We start from the raw sequence: 8401 nt of genomic DNA, 5'->3' as shown, positions 1-8401 counted from the left end.
AAAGACATGAAGGACCTAAGGATCCTTCCCTAATGCCTCCCTAATGCATGTTAATAAAATAAAGAAGCCAATATGAAAAGGCTACATACTGTATAATTCCAACTCTATGACTTTCTGCAAAAGGCAAAACCATGGAGACAATAAAAAGATCACTGGTTGCCAGTGGTTGAGAGTGGGTGATGAGAGGAGGGATGAATAGTTGCAGCACAGAGGTTTTTAAGGGCAGTGGAAATATTCTATATGATACTGTAATGATGGATACATGTCATTATCCATTTGCCCAAATCCGTAGAATGTACAAGACCAGGAATCATCCCTAATGTAAAGTCTGGATCTTGGGTGATTGTGATGTGGCAATGTACATTCATCAATTGTAACAAGTGTACCACTCTGGTGGGAGATGTTTATAATGGGGGAGGCTATGCATTTGTGGGGGAAGAGGGTGTATGGAAAAAAAATCTCTGTACCTTCCTTTTAATTTTGCTTTAAACCTCAAACTGCTCTAAAAAAAAAATCTTTAAAAAAAATGACCAATTCCCTATACAAGCAATTTTCTCCAATCTTGAAAGCAAAGGCTGTGCTCATTTCATTTCATATCTCTTCCTCCAACACCATTTCCATCACCCTCTCAATACTTGGCACAGTTCATTATTTAGAGTATTTTGGAGGAATTAAATAATTTCACATACAGACCGTTCTGTATGGAAGAGAATGTACTGATTGGACATAAACTCTTAATTCTTATTGGTAAACCACAAGGTCAACTAAAAGTTTATAATCTGTCTCTTGTCAATTTCACCAACACAACTCACCTTTTAAGCCCTACCTAATCAGTCAACTAGGCTTGTTCCTTGTCACTTTTTTAATGAAATTCAATTATTAATTTCTATTGAACAATTAATTTGTAAGAATGTCTTATGAAAACAATGCACTTTGCTGTTTAACACTATACCCCGAACTTCTTTGAACATATGCCCTTATTTAGCACTGTCTCTTCAGAAACTTCATTTCATGCTTTTAAGTCTGTCGTCAATGCAAAGTAATCTTTTTTGGATCAAGTACTTTTTTTTTTTTTCTTTTGGCCACACCCCACGGCTTGCGGTATCCTAGTTTCCTGACCAGAGATTTAACCTGGGCCCACAGCAGTGAAAGCACGGAGTCCTAACCACTGAACCACCAGGAAACTCCTTGCATCAAGTACTTTTTAATACTTGCAGAAATTAAATTGATTCTACCATACCATAGCATCCTGTTTATTATACTTATTGCTAAAATAATCAATAATAAGTCACGATATGCTCTAAACAATAGCTAGGAAGATAAATAGATCATTATAGTTGACAAAGGCAGAGCTGAAGAAAAAGGAAGAACCAGGTTACTAAGAGGGGGAAGTGAGCGTCTATGTCACAATTCAAACCAAGAAAAAAAAAAACAACCCACTGTCTTATACAACAACCGCCCACAATTCAGCCCCAAACTCTCCCCAGTGCCAACAGACACCCCACCAAAGATATTAAATGGAAAGTTCCAGGAATAATTCATAAGGTTAAAACTGCGGGCTTCCCTGGTGGCGCAGTGGTTGAGAGTCCGCCTGCCGATGCAGGGGACACGGGTTCGTGCCCCGGTCTGGGAAGATCCCACATGCCGCGGGGCAGCTGGGCCCGTGAGCCATGGCCGCTGAGCCTGCGCGTCCGGAGCCTGTGCTCCACAACGGGAGAGGCCACAGCAGTGAGAGGCCCACATACTGCAAAAAAAAAAAAGAGTGAAATCTGAGTCCCACCTCTGGAACATGAAGAGTTTAGAGCTTAGACGTTTGAACTGGTCATTTAACTTCTCTATATCTCAATTTCAGTATTTAACTGGAGGTCATGATACCCAGCTCAAAGAATTTTGGGGATAAAGAAATCAGATAATGCAAGTGGAAAGGAACCTGATAAACTCTAAAGTCCTAGCAGTCATTTAGTCAGTCTTTATGCATTTTTCATCAAATTGAATACCTACTGCATGCTAGCTACAGTTCTAGGCACAAGCTATATGAATGTCGCTAAGACAATGTCCCTCTCCTCATGGGGCTTAAAATTTAATGTAGAAGGCCCGTGAAAGGTTAATTTTATGAGCCAGCCTAGCTGGGCCACCATACCTAGATATTTGGTCAAACACTATTCTGGATGTTTCTGTGAGGGTGTTTTGTTGTTGTTGTTTTGTTTTGTTTTTCCCCCGGCTGACAGCTTTATTGCTGTGGGGGAAGGGGACAGATCGCTCAGGAGCTCTTGGCAGGATGGGTCCGCTTCCTCGGCACCATCACAGGCTTCTGGCTGCGCAGGACGTTGCTGGCTCCGCAGAGGGCGGCCATGCGCAAATCCGGGCGCTACTTGTTGTTTCGGATTATGTGCCAGATGCTGGTGAGGGTGGCCCGGGCGTTCTTGTCGTTGCTGGTCCGCACGTAGCAGGTGGCCAGCTTTCGCGGGCTGGATCTCTGCTTCGTGACCGCCACGACCCCTTTGCCGGCCGCCGCCGGCTCCACGCCTACAGCCTTGCGGTGAATGAGCTCATTGTAGCGGAAGGAGTTGCGGGCCTTCAGGTTACTGGGCTCGGTGCCGTACATCTGACTCTTCCTCTTGATCAAGACGCTGGAGCCGTTCTGCACGACCATCCATTGCAGATGCGCGGACACGGTGGCACCTCCTTTTGTTGCGGCGGCCGGAGATGGAAAGGGGGGTGTTTTGGGATGAGATTTACATTTAAGGGATGGATTTCGAGTACAGCTGGTTGTCCTCCATAATGTGGGTAGGCCTCGTCTAATCAGTTGAAGACCCAAAAAGAACAAAGAAGGGACACCTTCCTCCCCACCCCAACCCGGTCCCCCGCAAGAAGAATTCTACCAGCAGACTGTTTCGGACTTCAGCTGCAACGCCAGCTTTCCTGGGGCTCTAGCTTGATGGCCTTTGTACTTGAACTGCAGCACTGGCTCTTCCTCGGTCTCCAGCCTGCCAGCCCACCCAGCAGATTTTGGACTTGCCAACTTCTATAATCACATGAACAAATCCCTCAGAAAAAATCTTTTTCTACATACAAGTATCCCCTGCTTTTTGAAAGTACGCTTTATGCCACTTCACTTTCATGAAAGATATACAAACATTAGTACCTGTTTTCACTAACCAAAAGAAATCGGAAGAGGATTTGCACTTTCAGGGAAAAAGGTGAAAAGTGAAAACAGCATTAAGTAAGCATTTGTTTTGCAACGAGCCGTTATAGAGATAGCAGCCAGCCCCAGCTTTGAGAGTGGCACTATAAGTTCCTTCCCCAGGATCTACACTCAGCATTTCAGCGTCAAGCTGCCATAGCTTTGAACTACGCCTCTGAGCATCTCTGCTTTATCTTGATTTATTCTGTGCACCCATTAGCAAGATGTGTCCTAAGGTAATTGCCTCTTTGTTTTATGCCATTTCGGCTTAAGAAAGGTTTCATAAGAAGGCTGTACTTCCAGATAACTGGGAAAACCTGCATTTACACATTCTATTGGTTATGTTTCTTTGCAGAACCCTGACTAATACAGATTTCGGTACCAAGAAGTGGGGTGCTGCTATAACAAATACCTAAAAATGTGGGTAGAGGCTGGAGGAGTTTTGAGACACACGCTAGAAAAAGCCTAGATCACCTGGAAGAAATTGTTGGTAGGAATATGAATGATAAAGGCAATTCTGGTGAAGTCTCAGATGGAAATGAGGAACATGTTATTGAAATTTTGGGGAAAGTTGATCCTTGTTATGAAGTACCAAAGAACTTGGTGGAATTGTGTTTTAGTGTTTTGTGGAAAGTAAACTTTGTGATAAAATAGGATATTTAGCTGAGGAGATTTCTAAGCAAACTGTTAAAGGTATGATTTCCCCTTGCTGCTTATAGTAATGTGAGAGGAGAGAAATAAATTGAAGGAGGAATTGTTAGGCAAAAAGGAACAAGAAATTGAGGATTTGGAAAATTCTTAGCCTATCTATATGGCAAAAAACAAGAAAGCTTGCTCTGGAGAGGACACCATGGGTATAGCTGGAAAATCATCTGATAAAGGGATTAGGAGTGAAATTCCTGGGTTTAATCAGCCATCTCAGCAGAATCTAGCAATAGAGCTGGTGTTACACCAGCAGAAACACTGCCAGACTAGACTAAAAGGTGAAGAGATAAGACAAATTGAAGGAAAGCTATCAACTTCTGAGATTCTACAGGATAGGGCAATAGATCTATCAACATATGTTATCCTTTAAGGGAAGAATGACCCTGATTCATGATGATATCATGGGAATGATATCGGAGAGCTGCCACTCCCACCACAGACTCAGAGCACACAGGCCATCAAGGCAAGGCTCTCTCCTCCTCAGTTTCAGTGGGTCAGGCCAGTGGCCAGGGCTCAGGGAGCAACAGGGCCACCTCAGTGGGCCTGGAGGTCAGAGCACTGAGCCAATAAGAATTATTTTTGAGACTTAACATTTAATGGAATATTGATTTCATGGATATGACAACAAAAGCACAGGCAGCAAAACCAAAAATAAACAAATGGGACTACATCAAACTTAAAAACTTTTGCTCATCAAAGGACACAATAACAGAGTGAAAAGGCAACCTATGGAATGGGAGAAAATATTTACAAATCATATATCTGATAAGGGGTTAATATCCAGATTATATAAAGAACTCATCAACAAAATAATCAAATAAACTGATTAGAAAATGGGCAAAGGACATGAACAGACATTTCTTCAAAGATGATATAAAAATGGCCAACAAGCATATGAAAAGATGCTAAACATCATTAATCATCAGAGGAATGCAAATTAAAACCACAATGAGATATCTCTCTTCACACTCATTAAGATGGAAAAAAAAAAGAAAGAAAAGCTACCATCAAAAAAAAAAGAAAAGAAAAGCTACCATCAAAAAAAAAGAAAGAAAACCAGAAAATAACAAGTGTTGGTGAGGATGTGGAGAAATTGGAACTATTGTGCACCACTGGTGGAATTATAAAATAGTGGAACTGCGATGGAAAACAGTATGTCAGTTCCTCAAAAAATGAAAAACTTCTAGGTACTGAAAGTATTGAAAACAAGGGCTCAAAGAGGTATCTGCACACCCATGTTCACAGCAGCACTATTCACAATAACCAAAGGTGAAGCAACCCAAGTGTCCATCAGTGGATGCATGGATAAATGAACTGTGCTGTATACATACAATGGAATAATATTCAGTCTTAAAAAAGAAGGAAATCTTGTCACATCCTACAACAGGATGAACCTTGAGGGTATTATGCTAACTGAACTAAATTAGTCAAAAAACACTCTGTATGCTTCCACTTAAATGAGGTGTCTAAAGTCCTCAAACTCATAGAAACAGAATGTTGCACGGTGGTTGCCTATAGCTGGTGACAGGAAGAAAAGGGGACCTGTGGTTTAATGGGTACAGAGTTTCAGGTTTTTGTTTTTGTTTTTGCTTAATTTTATTGAAGTATAGTTGACTAACAACGATGTGTTAGTTTCAGGTGCAGAGTTTCAGTTTTGCAAGATGAAAATGTTCTGGAGATCTGTTTCACAACAATATGAATATACTTAACATTACTGAGCTGTACAATTAAAAGTGGTTAGGATGGTGAATTTTATGTTATGTGTTTGTTACCACAATAAGAAACAAAAGGGAAAAAAATCTAATGGAATTTACCTTGCCAAGTTTTGGACTTGTTTGGGACTCTTCACCCCTTCCTTCTTTCTGATCTCTCCCATTTTGGAATGGGACTGTCTATCCTGTGTCTGTCCTACCACTGCATTTTGGAAGCACATAACGTGTCTGCTTTCAGAGGTTCACAGCTGGAGAGGAATTTTGCCTCAGGTTGAATCATACCTCGTGTCTCACTCACACCTGATTTGGATGATATTCAGATGAGACTTTGTAGTTGGAATGGGTACTGGAATGGGTTAAGCCTTTGGGGGCTGTTAGGGTGGAGGTAAATGTACTTTAAATGTGAGAAGGGCATGAATTTGGGGGGGGGGCCAGAGGGTGGGGTGTTACAGACAGCAAGGAGGCAGCCACCTGCACGGAGCCAAGTCTCAGGAGAAACCAGCCCTGATCTTGGTCTTCCAGCCTCCAGACCTGTGAGAACATAAATTTCTGCTATTTAAGCCACCCAGGGACTTCCTGGAGGTCAAGTGGTTAAGACTCCACACTCCCAAAGCAGAGGGCACAGGTTCGATCCCAGGTCGGGGAACCAAGATTCCCGCATGCTGCTGTGCGGAGTGGCCAAAAAAAAAAAAAAAAAAAAAAAAAGCCACCCAGTCTGTGGTATTTTGTTATGGTAGCCCTAGCAGACTAATACAACAGACAACAAACAAACAAACAAATGTCAAGTAATGATAAGGGAGCACCTGGAAAAATATATGAGCAAGGTATGGTAATAAAGAGTTGGAGAGGAGGGTTATTTAAGGCAGGGTGCTGAGGGTAGATCTCAGTAGAGATGACATTTGAACAGAAACCTGAATGATGTGAGGGAGCGATTCTTGGGAGCGTTTGTGAGAAGACTGTTCCAAACGGAAGGCATTTCAAACACAAAGACACCAAGCGAAGGATGTGCTCTTGGCCTGGTGCCACAAGACTGAGGTGCAGGAGTGCGGTGAACTGGGAGCAGAGAGGATGGAAAACCTGTTGGAGAAGTAGGAGTCTGATCGCCCAGGGGCACGGTAAGTGGTGGCTTGGATCCTGGATTGTATTTGAAATGCGACAGGAAGCCAGGAAGCTACAAAGCCATTTTAGGTTTTGGGGTGAAGGAGTAACCTTTGTTGATGTATGTTTTTAAAAAGGTATTTGCTGTTGAATGGAGAAGATGAGAGAGGAGAGCAAGAGAGGAAACAGAGACCAACTAGGAGGCCGATGGTCCAGGTGAGACATGATGAGGGCTTGGACGGCGGTGGGAGTAGTGGTAGTAGTGAGTCGTTGTATTTGAAATATATTTTCGAGATACAACCAACAGGAGTAACTAACTGGATGTTGGGCGTGAGGAAAAAAAAAAGGAGTCAAGAATGATCCTGGGCTTCCCTGGTGGCGCAGTGTTTGAGAGTCCGCCTGCCGGTGCAGGGGACACGGGTTCGTGCCCCGGTCCGGGAGGATCCCACATGCCGCGGAGCGGCTGGGCCCGTGGGCCATGGCCGCTGGGCCTGCGCGTCCGGAGCCTGTGCTCCACAACGGGAGAGGCCACAACAGTGAGAGGCCCGCGTATCGCAAAAAAAAAAAGAATGATCCTAAGGGTTTTGGCCTGGGTAACTGGAGTTGCCATTTACTTCAGTCAGGAAAACAGAGAGAGGAGGGGTCAAGTCAAGAGTTTTGTTTTAGATGTGTGAAGTCTGAGATATTGTTGGGATACTCACTAATAAGAGTGCACTAATAATAGAACACTCTCCTTGTTTTCCCCGGATTCCGGCAATATACAGGTACAAAAGATATGGTTCCTGCCTTTACAGTCTCATGGAAGGGGGTGGAGAGTGACATATAAACCAATTTTTTTTAAATTAATAGGTTATATTTGGAGAGAGCAGTTTCATGTTTACAGAAAAATTGCTTAGAAAGTACCCATAGACTTCCTCACCTTCCGTATTATTAACATCTTGAATTAGTATGTACATTTGTTACAACTGATGAACAGTCACTGACATACCTTAGTCACCCGAAGTCCATAGTTTACATTAGGGTTCACTCTTGGTCTTGAACATTTTACAAATTTGGACCAGTCATCCATCATCACAGTATCATATGGAATAGTTCCACTGCCCTAAAAAACCTCCAGCTGTTCATCCCTCCCCCCATCCCCCACCCCCAATCCCTGGCAACTAGCGATCATTTTACTCTCTACACAGTTTCGCCTTTTGCAGAACATCATATAGTTGGAATCATACAGTATGTCGCCTTTTCAGACTGGCTACTTTCACTTACTAATGTGCATTTTAGGGTCCTCTATGCCTTTTCATGGCTTGATAGCTCATTTCTTTTTAGTGCTGAATAATATTCTATTGTCTGGGTATACCATATTTTATCTCTTCACCCACTGAAGGACATCTCGGTTGCTTCCAAGTTTTGGCAGGTATGAATAAAGCTGTTATAAATACTCACGTGCAGGTTTTTGTGTAGATGCAGCTTTTCAACTCATTTGGATAAATACCAAGGAATGTGATTGCTGACTGTAAACAAGTATTTTAAATGTCAATTTCTATACAAGGGCCAACAGGGAACACGGAGTATTGCTTGCAGGAAGCAAAGAGCTTTCTTTGAGTTCCTTAAGTTTACTCTAGCAATGCTCTAAAACTATAAATGTCCTTCCTTCTCTGTATGACTATTAGTCTGACACTATCACCAGGATACCCCTGCCTGGCTC

At 42.7% G+C, this 8401-nt stretch overlaps 1 pseudogene across 1 annotated transcript; it reads right to left on the bottom strand.

Annotated features, from left to right (window-relative positions):
- Positions 1–2260: 2260 nt before the first annotated feature.
- LOC308625173 (large ribosomal subunit protein eL28-like) lies at positions 2261–5765 on the bottom strand (annotated as a pseudogene). Its single transcript has 2 exons — positions 5704–5765; positions 2261–2798 (listed from the first exon to the last, which is right to left on the bottom strand). The product of its transcript is annotated as a large ribosomal subunit protein eL28-like (transcript).
- Positions 5766–8401: the final 2636 nt, after the last annotated feature.

Source organism: Mesoplodon bidens (genome assembly GCF_964165515.1).
Source record: "Mesoplodon bidens genome assembly, chromosome: 11".
In the NCBI taxonomy this organism is placed as follows: Eukaryota; Metazoa; Chordata; class Mammalia; order Artiodactyla; family Ziphiidae; genus Mesoplodon; species Mesoplodon bidens.
This window is presented reverse-complemented; position numbering and strand designations above follow the sequence as displayed.